The sequence below is a fragment of the Mustela erminea genome, chromosome 3 (assembly GCF_009829155.1).
Source record: "Mustela erminea isolate mMusErm1 chromosome 3, mMusErm1.Pri, whole genome shotgun sequence".
Lineage (NCBI taxonomy): Eukaryota > Metazoa > Chordata > Mammalia > Carnivora > Mustelidae > Mustela > Mustela erminea.
Window position 1 is genome coordinate 110,049,549 of NC_045616.1, and position 12,686 is coordinate 110,062,234.

Genomic DNA, 12,686 nt, shown 5'->3' on the forward strand with positions numbered 1-12,686 from the left:
GTATATTCTATAAATATTGATGCCAGAAAGAAACACATGGCCAGTTAAAGCACTTATCTTGGGCACAGCCATTGGATGATATGTACACAGTTCAATATTGGCTGCCTAAATAAAATCTCACCATAGTTCCCTCAAGTCACAATCAAGTTGACCCAGCAAGGTATTCTCAGTTGGAGATTGTGGGAAAATCCAAATAACTGCCTGACCTGATAGCAAGTAATCAGAAATATGTCCTGCGCCTGATCATGGTATGGGGGATTATCTAAAGTCACATGTCACTTATTAGCCTTATGAGTAACTGTAGGTTTTCATGAAAGCGTAACAGATATTCAAGAAGATAGATGGGACCAAAGGGGTAGGAAAAGGACAGCTTACACAAGGTCATATCTATAGAGCCCTTATTAACTATTTTATCTGCTTCCTCTGTTCTGAATTCTGTATCCAGAAGTAGTTTCACGTTTAGAGAACAGAGCATCTGCTAACTCCTCTACCTAAGAAATACATGCACTTTAGTGCCAACAGGTAAATAGTAAACTTCAAGTAAACGGGAAAAAGATGCAAGATGGAGTACATGGTAATTCAGACAAAACTACTGAACACCTGAAATAGCCTGACCTGGTTTACCCACTTTGAAGCAAATACTGCAGCATTCATATACCAGAAACAGTTCGCTCATGAAACGTTCAATTTGGTATCTTGAAATGTTTACTATGCCTTCCTTATTTCCTCTTTGTATAATTTTCCTTTAACAATTCTTTTCTCTGTGTGTGTGCATGTGTGTGTGTGTGTGTGTTGGTGATGAATTTTTTTTTAGCTTTTTGTAAATCTGAAAAAGTATGTCACTTTCATTATACATATATTTTTGCTTAGTATAGTATTCTAGGTTGATTTTTTTTCTTTCAGTACTACAGAGATTTGCTGGCATCCATATCTTTGTTACCCTGTATGTAATAATTCTTCCCCCTACTACTGGCTTCTTTTAAGATTTTCTCTTTATCAATGGTTTTGATCAATTTAATTATATCATGCCATACAGTAGTTTTCTTCATGCTTCTTCTACTTGAGTAAATCATTTGGAATTGTCCCATAGTTCACTGATACTCTTTTCCTTATTTTTTTTTAAATAAATTCTTCTTTTCTCTCTGTTTTATTATGGATTGCTTCTTTTGCTGTTTTCAAGTTCACTGATCTTAGTTCTGCAATGTTTAATCTGCTATTAATATCATCCTATGTATTTTTTTCAACTCAGATATTTCAGTTTTCATCTCTGGAAATCTGATTTCCATCTTTTTATATCCTCCCTACTCTGCTTAATGTTTGATCATAAGGAAAACCATTGTGTCCACTGTTTTGCCTGCTAAATACAGTATCTGTATCAGTGCTGGATCAATTTCTGTTCATTGATGTTTCTCCTCATTATGGGGCATATCTTCCTTTTGAATGCCCTTTGTATGCCCGTTTTTTTCTTCCAAATGCCAGACACTGTAAAATTTTTTGGTCAATACATTTTTGTATTCTTTTATACATTTTTGAACTTTGTCTAGGACACAGTTAAGTTACATGTAAAAGAGTTTCATCATTTGAGACTTGCATTTAAAATTCATTTGGCAAGACAAGAGCCATCTTTAGTCTAGGACTAGTTATCCAATTCCACCCCATCCCCTAGCCAACTGAGGCAAAACCTTCTGATACTCTAATGCCTTGGAAGTTATGAGTTTTTCTAATCTGGTTGGTAGAACACACAATACTCCCAGACCTGTGTCTGTTTCAAGTATTTTTTTCTACTAATCCTTTAGGGTGGTTCTGTCTTTGCCCCTATAATATTTTTCCTCACAAATCAGTACTCTACTAAACACTCAGATTTCCCTCTGTAGATCTCTGGAGTTCCCTCTCTTGTACCTCTTCTCGTCCAACCTGCTGATGAGATGAGACTGTTTGAGGATTTACCTCTCATTTCTCCATGATCACTCTCCCTTATTGCCTGATATCCAGTATCTTGAAAACTACTGTTTCATATATATTTGTCTGTTGAGTTTTGTTGTTTGTTTCCTTGTTTTGGGGAAGAGGGTAGATCTGGCCCCTGCTACTCCACTTTGGCAAAAAATAGAAGTTTCCCAATAATTAATTCTTAACTTGAACTAAGAGTTAGTTTATTTTTAGTTCTGATTGAAACTGGTTTATATTTCTGATCCAATATACTTTATGATTTAAGCATTATCTTAATTAGTGTGACCTCTAAAATTATTAGAGAAGTGGATTAAATATTAGTTAAATATAACACTCTTTATTTGAAGGATTATACTGGAGATCTGAAAGATGAACCTTACAAATTCTAGGAATTACTTATTTTCCATACCATCTTTCCTTCTTTTTCTCTGAACTGTAGGGAATGCTAGCCATACGCTGTCACGTGCTAACAACTTTACTGGTTTTCTGGATAACTTTATTGATTAAATAATATTTTGACATGTATTTATTTCAGATTTCGGCTATGGTTCTATATGCATACCATTAAAAATTATATCATCAGTATTTTAGAATATTTAGAGCAATGTAAGTATATCTCTTTTGGTAAGGTTCTCTCCATTTATACTGATTATAATTTGTAGAAGCAAATTTCACATTGGAAACCAAAGAAATCATATGCCATGATTAACTGTGAAAGCTGAACTTCTAACATAGTTTATCATAACTGATTAGGAAATCTGCCTCAAAATTAGACTTAAATTTGCAGTGCTGGAAACCAATGATAAGTGAACAAAGAATTGATCCATTGCACTTCCTATTTTTTTTTTAAATTTTACCTAAAAGTAATTAGCATTATCTTTGGGGAGAATTATTATTCATACCATTTCCATATGGCATGTAAAATTATATATATCTGACATGGTGGTTTTTTATTATAATTTTTTAGTAAAGTAAAATAGAAAGCAAAATATTTTCCTGGAAATCACAGTTTAACAGCAGTTGAAAACTGGATATCTTCAGTCTGAATTGACCCTGAATGCTCAATCCTTGGCCATTCTTGTGTGTGGTTATTTTTAAAGTTGAATTTCAGTTTCAAAATTGATCATGATGGCTTTATGAAAGGGTAGTGCCTTAACACAACATAAATTTATTCTCTTACCATTCTGGAGGTCAGAAGTTTAAAATCAAAGTGTTGGCCGGGCTGTGTTCCTTCTGGAGGAAGGCTACGCTCCTTCTGTTCTTTCTCTCTTTAGGATAATCTGTTTCCTTGCCACTCTCCGCTTCAAAAGGCCACCTGCATTTCTTTGACTCATGGCTCCTTTCTCCATCTTCAAAGCACATTTACAACCTCTGGTTCCTTTGTGAAATCATCTTCTCTGTCTTTGGCTTCTTGGCTTCCGTTTAAGAGGACTTTTTTGATTACTTGGGCTCACCTAGATAATCCAGGATAATTTCCCTATCTCAAGATCTATAACTGGATCACATGGTGGGGGCTGGTAGGCATTATTTAGCCTGCCGCAGCCATTCTCTCTAGTTATTTTCCATTCTCTTTTAAAATATTTTATTTATTTTACCTGCCTGGATACTATAAGCACTGGAATTTGCAGATCCTGATTTCCAAAGGAGTGTATTGAGTCTTCATATTACTGAAATACCACAACTGTAGTTAGAAGTTGACTAATCAGATTCACAGATACAAATGGGTTTTAATAAAATACGATTTGCAATTAGCTTTATTGGTACATAAAGACAAGAAACACATTTGTATAATATCTTTCTCTCATCAAAAGGCCAACAGTTACCCAAAAACACAGCTTCTTTTGCTCCCTCACCCACATGTGGCATGAAAGGATGGACAGCACAAGATCTAACACTTCCAGGCCTCACCTTGACCCAAGTTTTGAATTCTCAAAACACAGGTACTATATACAAATCTTTTTTCATGTTTTAACAGAGCACCTAGTACTAAGACTATCATGATTTTGGTAATTTCTATTAAGTCTTTTGAGGGCTTTGTAAGATAACACAATCTTTTCTTTTCTTTCTCCTCTCTTTTCCCTCTTCTTACTTCTTATCATCACAGTTGTAACATCACCATAGATATAATGTATAGCTATAATTTCTGAACTCTTTGTCTTTTGATTTGGGTAAGTATATATATGCAGGTGTCTACTATTGTATCTACTTAACTATTTTTCTATTAAACTGAAACTGATATAACCCTCTATTTCTCCCAAACCTGTTTAACCTATACCCTTCCTTCTAGGTCACAGATAACTACATTCTTCAAGTACCTAGTCAACAATAATTCTTTTCTTTTTGTTATTTCACATATATTCTGTCAGTAAATCTTACTAGTTTGGTCTTCAAAAAAAAAAAAAAATTGTACAAAACTCCAGAACCTTATCACCTTTACCTCTCCCAATGCCACAACTATATACTAAGCCATCATTATATCCTATCTTGATTATTGTAAGAGCCTCTGTATCCCTTCCATCTACCCTAGTCTATTGTCAACACAGCAATCAGAGAGGTCCTAGCTAACCATATGTCCAAACATATGTCCCTGGCTCAAACACTTCTAATGGTGTTCCATTTCTCTAAAAAAAAAAAAAAAAAAAAAAAAAGGTGGGTCTTACAATGATATACAAGGTCTAGCTCAGTTTTCTCTCTGGCCTTATCTGTTATATTTCTCTTCTTTTCTCTGTTTCAGACACACTGGCCTCTTTGATTCTGTCAGAACACTGTCAGACGTGTTCCTACTTCAGGGTCTTTGTACTTGTTCTCTTTGCAATGCCCTGCCCCTAATACCTACATGACTTATTCTCTCTCTGTTATGGGCTGAATTGTGTCCTCCAAAAATCTGTATTTTGACATCCCTAACTCCAGTACCTCAAAGTGTAACCATATTCAGAAAACAGATCTTTAAAGAACTAGTTAAGTTTTTAGAGGCCTCTTTTTAGAGGACATTAGGTTGGGACCATAATTTAATATGTCTGATGTCCTTAAAAGAGTAAGAGACACCAGTGATACGTATAACATGCATGTACAAAGAAAAGACCATGTGATGACACAGCAAAAAGCTGGCCATCTGCAAGCCAAGGAGAAAATCCTCAGGAGAAATCAAACCTGATAATCCCTTGATCTTAGATGTTTAGGCTCCAGAACTGTAAGAAAATAAACTTCTATTATTTAAGCTATCAGTCTGTTTTGTTATGGCATTTTGTTATGGCAGCTCTAGCAAAATTATACTCTTCCTTTCACTAGGTCTTTGAGTAAAAGCCATATTCTCTGTGTAACCTTATATAAAACTTCCTACATACCTTAGATCCTATTATTTTCTTTTTATCATATATGCAACAGAATACAAACTGCATTTCTTTACCTTATTTATTGTTTATTTCCTCTATTTCATGAGCTCAATGAAGAGATTTTGGCCTTTTATTTATTTATTTTCTAGATTTTATACTACTATCTCCCTGGAATGTACAATAGTGTCCTTCATAGAATAAGACCTCAGCAATTTATTAACTGGGCTGGATGTATACAAAAATCTAAGAACTATTAGGAAAGAAAAAAACAATAAGTAACTGAAATCCATGCTACAAGAGTAGAAATAGAGGGTATAACCTAGGTCTTTAACCTTTTATTGACTACTCTTCAGAGAATCCCATTCTAGAAAGAAAGAGAAAATAAGCAAATATTTGGAATATGGAGTGATGAGAAATATGAACAAAATAAGACTAGGATGGAGTGGGTATGTTGAAGGGGACAGGTGCACATAGTGAAATATTAGGAAAGTTAAGAAAGGCTCCCTGGAGGAGGACTTTCTAAGAGTATGAAAACCTATTTTGGAAAGAAAATTATTAGGTATTGCCATAGGGCCTTATGTTTCAACTTTTATGTGTTTTTCTTTTCTCTTTTAATATATCAAAGTACAAAAAGACAAAAATATCACAGAAAATCTACCTTAGGAGCTAGATATGGCAGAAATACATTCCATTAGGCTTAGAGTGCTCAAGAATAGTTCAAATGCCCTTGATATGGAGGCCCTTCTTGGCTTAGCTCTGTCATTTACTTGCCATTTGATTTAAAAAAATTAACTTGTGGTAAAATATACATCTTAGTGATTTTTACGTGTACAGTTCAGTAGTATTAAGGATATTCATATACTGTACAGCCATTACCACTATCTGTCTCTAGAACCAGCTTCATCTTGCAAAACTGAATCTTTGTACCCATGAAACAATGATTCCCCATTTCCTCCCTCCTCTGGTCTTTGGTAACTACCATTCTACTTCCTGTCTCTATGAATTTTATTATACTCTAGGAAATTCATATAGGTAGAATCATAGAGTATCTATCCTTTTGTGACTGGCTTATTTCACTTAGCATGTTGCCCTCAAGATTCATCTGTGTTGTAGCATGTGTAAGAATTCTCTTCCTTTTTATGGCTGTGTGTGTGTGTATATATATATATACATATATATGTATATATATATATGCAAACTTTGTTAATCCATTCATCTGCTGGTTGACACTTGCATTGCTTCTACTTCTTAGCTATTATGAATAATGCTGCTATGAATAAGAGAGTACAAATATCTTCTGAGGTCCTGCTTTCAATTCTTTTAGGTATATAACCAGAAGTGGAGTTGCTGAATCATATGATAACTCTATTTTTAACTTTTTAGGGAATCATCAGCCACAATGGTTCCAACATCCTATATTCCCACTAACCATACATGAATGTTCCAATTTCTCTACATTTTCACCAACACTTGCTATTTTCTGTTGTTTTCTTTTTTTTTCTTTCCTCTTTTCTTCTCTTCTTTCCTTTTCATTTTTTCTTTCTTTATTTTTTTTCTTTTTAAATGTGTGTGAGGTGGTACTCGTCATTTGAATTCAAATCTAAATTTTCTATAAATTTCTGTTTCTTGTCTAAATTGTCTAAATTTCTGTTTCCTGTTTCCTGTTTACTATGAAATTTGGATGATCCAGTAAGATGTAACGCTAGTAAATACATGTGAAATTCCTTTGTGAAACTTAAAGATTCTACTTTGTTCTGGTACCTCTTTGGCTCTTCTAGAATTCTTATATGTCTGGGCTTTTCCTAAAAAAATATTAATTACCAAAGTAGACTTATAATTGAATATATAAATAACCAAAGATAAATGGAAAAAGTTAATCATTTTTCCCTTCCATTCCCTGCCCTTTGCTCACAAACACAAGTGTGAAATTTTATAATTTCAAGAAATATATAACAACTATTTAAATGACTCAGAACACAGGAAAGCCCCTAAATATCCCCAACTCATTCTGTAATGCTATCAGGACCCTGACACACAATCTAAACAGAGATACTATAATCACAATAAATTAATATAATTTGAAAATGGAAGCAAAGAAACTACTAGCAAATTGAAATAGCAATATATAAACACAATACTTAACTACTAAATTATTCCAAAATGTCTAAGCTGTTAATGAAATACATTACACTAATAGAAGGGGTGGGGAACCCTCTAAAGTTTTTCAACGCTAAAGTTGAAAAGGCATGCGATAAAATTTACTATCACTTCATGATTAAAATTATAAACATTCTTTGGAAATAGGGCAAATGGTACCCATCAAAATCAAAAAGTGTTTTTGACTAAGTTCAAAATTGTAAAGCTTCGTGAAGTCTATAAATTATTAGATACAATATAAAAATGAGAACAATAAGGACTCACATTTATACATAAGAAACAGGATTATGCCCTTTTCCCTGGATTATCTCATTTAATCCTCACAACAATCCCAGAAACTGGGGGCCAGTACTGTTTCAATTTTATAGGTAAACAAACCTACAATCAAAGAAATGAAATATACCCAGAGTTAAAGAGCTAGTCGCTGATAGACCCGTTCCTCAGAATTAAGCAAGCTAAAGAAAGACTTCGGTTTCATACAAGTTTCATAGTATATCCCTGACAGTTACACAGAATACTGTCCCTGAATTTTGTAGCCATTTTTGTACCAGCACTCCCAATAAAAAACCTTAGATGAGCGTCCCTGTAAAATTGAGTTTCTCTTACTCTTTGATACCATCTGTGATCATATCAGCAGGTGTTAATTGTTCTTTTGTTAATATCCAAACTAATCCTATTAAGGCTAACAGTGTGTGGCCCACTACAATTTAGTACCAAGGTCCAAAACATAAAAGGAGATCTGGTATCCATTTATGCCTCCAAATAATACACTTTTTAACTGCAATGAAGTGGTCAATTCCCCAAAGACATTCTAAGCATCTGCCTGAAGTGTTAAAGGAGTTAGTTCCCCTTAGACTGATTAGAATAGACAAATTAATTGGAAAGGAAATTCATTTTTTAATATTATGTACGATTTACTGGCTTAAATAAAACCCAACTTGTGAGATAAGAGAGGCTTTTCTTTTGTGTAGAAAGATGGAATTTCTGTTGGTTAAACATGGCATATACCAATTAGGAAAAATAAAACAGTTAACTGTATTCATTCAATGACCTCTCTAGGCATTTGTAAGCAATAGGCATTTAACCTTCCTCTTTATGTTTTGTTGAAGGCCAAAAGAAAATCCAGAGACTAACCTTTTGTAGGGCTTTTAAAGGAAGACATATACTATATTTCCTTTTGCTTGATTGATAAAATTTGCCAAAAAGAGGGTTTGGAAACCAAAATAACGAATATGGCAATTTAGTTTGAATTATAAAGTGATCTTTTTACAGTTTTTATGCAATTGAAAATAACATATATTTATATGTAACTATGGGCATTTGTGTGTATAAAAAGTTAGGAATCAAATTATAATATACATTACCTACCTTCATACTTTGTATTTATGCTAAAATTGGGTTCATTAAATAAATGAGGATTACATTTATTAGAAATGCACTGCTACCAAATTAAACTACCATTGGAGTCTAGCAAATTGACCAGAGAGCTAATCATTTGTTTTGCTGATCTCTCTTTTGATGTGCTAAGAGCCCCTAATAAGGATAGTTAAAGCATTAAACTGAGAACTCAAGTGTGAAAACTAACATTATCTCCTAATTTGATGATAGACATTAATTGTCGGTTATATTTCACAGTTAATGACTGAGAGAAATTTCCACATCTCTGTAGCTTTTTAGTTGCCCACATAGTGGTCCCCCAAATTATACCCCAATGAAAGTAGAGGAGAAAAGTAGCTACACAACTTACCAACAGTGGTAGGACAAATTTTTAAAAAGTTCTTCTATTTATATTAAAAAGCCTGCAACAGATTGAATACGGATCTGTTTGTTTGGGTTGTCTTCTAGAAAAGAAGGCCACATGCTCACAAATAAGCAAAAACACCATATTACCTAGAGAAGGGGGAAGGTTTGAATTGTTTAAGCATAAGTGAGAGCAAACATTTTTCCATTCTCCCAAATGTATTCCCAAGAGAAAGGTAAGTAAAGTAATTATACTCATTACATTATTTATTTATTTTTATCTTAGAATTGTTGGGAATTTCGTCCTGATGCATTTCCAACACAAGGAGTACATATGTGCGCACACACACACACACACACACACTCTCACACATTTCTCCATGTGTATACATCCACATAAGCCCTCCCCACATTCATGCTCACATATTCTCCCTTGTTATGCAATCCATTCTGTTCTTGAGCTAGGATAGCAATGGATACATGCAGTTGTGCTTTTTTAAATATTTACCTTGCATATAAGTCAAAATACTAATTACCTTCCTTCTGCAATCAATACATCCTCAGACAGACAAAATGGGTATTTTTGTCAAGTCACTTCTTGCAGAAGGTAAACTGAAGCAGAGCTCACTTAATCAATTTCTTTTTATTCTATCTGCTTTCAGTGAATATGTAAATGTATCCTATAATTTCCAGAAGTATTTTTTTTTTATTTTTAAATTTTTTATTTTTTATAAACATATATTTTTATCCCCAGGGGTACAGGTCTGTGAATCGCCAGGTTTACACACTTCACAGCACTCACCAAAGCATATACCCTCCCCAATGTCCATAACCCCACCCTCCTTCTCCCAACCCCCCTCCACTCAGCAGCCCTCAGTTTGTTTTGTAAGATTAAGAGTCACTTATGGTTTGTCTCCCTCCCAATCCCATCTTGTTTCATTGATTCTTCTCCTACCCACTTAAGCCACCATGTTGCATCACCACTTCCTCATATCAAGGAGATCATATGATAATTCTCTTTCTCTGCTTGACTTATTTCGCTAAGCATGATACGCTCTAGTTCCATCCATGTTGTCGCAAATGGCAAGATTTCATTTCTTTTGATGGCTGCATTCCATTGTGTACATATACCACATGTTCTTTATCCATTCATCTGTTGATGGACCTCTAGGTTCTTACCATAGTTTAGCTATTGTGGACATTGCTGCTATAAACATTCGGGTGCACGTGCCCCTTTGGATCACTACGTTTGTATCTTTAGGATAAATACCCAGTAGTGCAATTGCTGGGTCATAGAGCAGTTCTATTTTCAACATTTTGAGGAACCTCCATGCTGTTTTCCAGAGTGGTTGCACCAGCTTGCATTCCCACCAACAGTGTAGGAGGGTTCCCCTTTCTCCGCATCCTCGCCAGCACCTGTCATTTCCTGACTTGTTTATTTTAGCCATTCTGACTGGTGTGAGGTGATATCTCATTGTGGTTTTGATTTGTATTTCCCTGATGCCGAGTTATATGGAGCACTTTTTCATGTGTCTGTTGGCCATCTGGATGTCTTCTTTGCAGAAATATCTGTTCATGTCCTCTGCCCATTTCTTGATTGGATTATTTGTTCTTTGGGTGTTGAGTTTGCTAAGTTCTTTATAAATTTTGGACACTAGTCCTTTATCTGATATGTCGTTTGCAAATATCTTCTCCCATTCTGTCAGTTGTCTTTTGATTTTGTGAACTGTTTCCTTTGCTGTGCAAAAGCTTTTGATTTTGATGAAATCCCAATAGTTCATTTTTGCCCTTGCTTCCCTTGCCTTTGGTGATGTTCCTAGGAAGATGCTGCTACGGCTGAGGTCGAAGAGGTTGCTGCCTGTGTTCTCCTCAAGGATTTTGATGGATTCCTTTCGCACATTGAAGTCCTTCATCCATTTTGAGTCTATTTTTGTGTGTGGTATAAGGAATGGTCCAATTTCATTTTTCTGCATGTGGCTGTCCAATTTTCCCAACACCATTTATTGAAGAGGCTGTCTTTTTTCCATTGGACATTCTTTTCTGCTTTGTCGAAGATTAGTTGACCATAGAGTTGAGGGTCTATTTCTGGGCTCTCTATTCTGTTCCATTGACCTATGTGTCTGTCTGTTTTTGTGCCAGTACCATGCTGTCTTGATGATGACAGCTTTGTAATAGAGCTTGAAGTCCGGAATTGTGATGCCACCAACGTTGGCTTTCTTTTTCAATATCCCTTTGGCTATTCGAGGTCTTTTCTGGTTCCATATAAATTTTAGAATTATTTGTTCCATTTCTTTGAAAAAGGTGGATGGTACTTTGATAGGAATTGCATTAAATGTGTAGATTGCTTTAGGTAGCATAGACATTTTCACAATATTTATTCTTCCAATCCAGGAGCATGGAACATTTTTCCATTTCTTTGTGTCTTCCTCAATTTCTTTCATGAGTACTTTATAGTTTTCTGAGTATAGATTCTGTGCCTCTTTGGTTAGGTTTATTCCTAGGTATCTTATGGTTTGGGGTGCAATGTAAATGGGATGGACTCCTTAATTTCTCTTTCTTCTGTCTTGTTGTTGGTGTAGAGAAATGCAACCGATTTCTGTGCATTGATTTTATGTCCTAACACTTTACTGAATTCCTGTACAAGTTCTAGCAGTTTGGGAGTGGATTCTTTTGGATTTTCCACATATAGTATCATATCATCTGTGAAGAGTGATAATTTGACTTCTTCTTTGCCGATTTGGATGCCTTTAATTTCCGTTTGTTGTCTGATTGCTGAGGCTAGGACTTCTAGTACTATGTTGAATAGCAGTGGTGATAATGGACATCCCTGCCGTGTTCCTGACCTTAGCAGAAAAGCTTTTAGTTTTTCTCCATTGAGAATGATATTAGCGGTAGGTTTTTCATAGATGGCTTTGATAATATTGAGGTATGTGCCCTCTATCCTTACATTTTGAAGAGTTTTGATCAGGAAGGGATGCTGTACTTTGTCAAATGCTTTTTCAGCATCTACTGAGAGTATCATATGGTTCTTGTCCTTTCTTTTTTTGATGTGTTGTTATCACATTGACTGATTGGAGGATGTTGAACCAACCTTGCAGCCCTGGAATAAATCCCACTTGGTCGTGGTGAATAATCCTTTTAATGTACTGTTGAATCCTATTGGCTAGTATTTTGGTGAGAATTTTTGCATCTGTGTTCATCAAGGATATTGGTCTAAAGCTCTCTTTTTTGATGGGAACCTTGTCTGGTTTTGGGATCAAGGTGATGCTGGCCTCATAAAATGAGTTTGGAAGTTTTCCTTCCATTTCTATTTTTTGGAACAGTTTCAGGAGAATAGGAATTAGTTCTTCTTTAAATGTTTGGTAGAATTCCCTCGGGAAGCCGTCTGGCCCTGGGCTTTTGTTTGTTTGGAGATTTTTAATGACTGTTTCAATCTCCTTACTGGTTATGGGTCTGTTCAGGCTTTCTATTTCTTCCTGGTTCAGTTGTGGTAGTTTATATGTTTCTAGG

At 35.0% G+C, this 12,686-nt stretch overlaps 1 pseudogene; it reads left to right on the forward strand.

Annotated features, from left to right (window-relative positions):
* The window catches only part of LOC116587235, a 75,765-nt pseudogene that overhangs the window by 47,363 nt on the left and 15,716 nt on the right, over positions 1 to 12,686 (forward strand).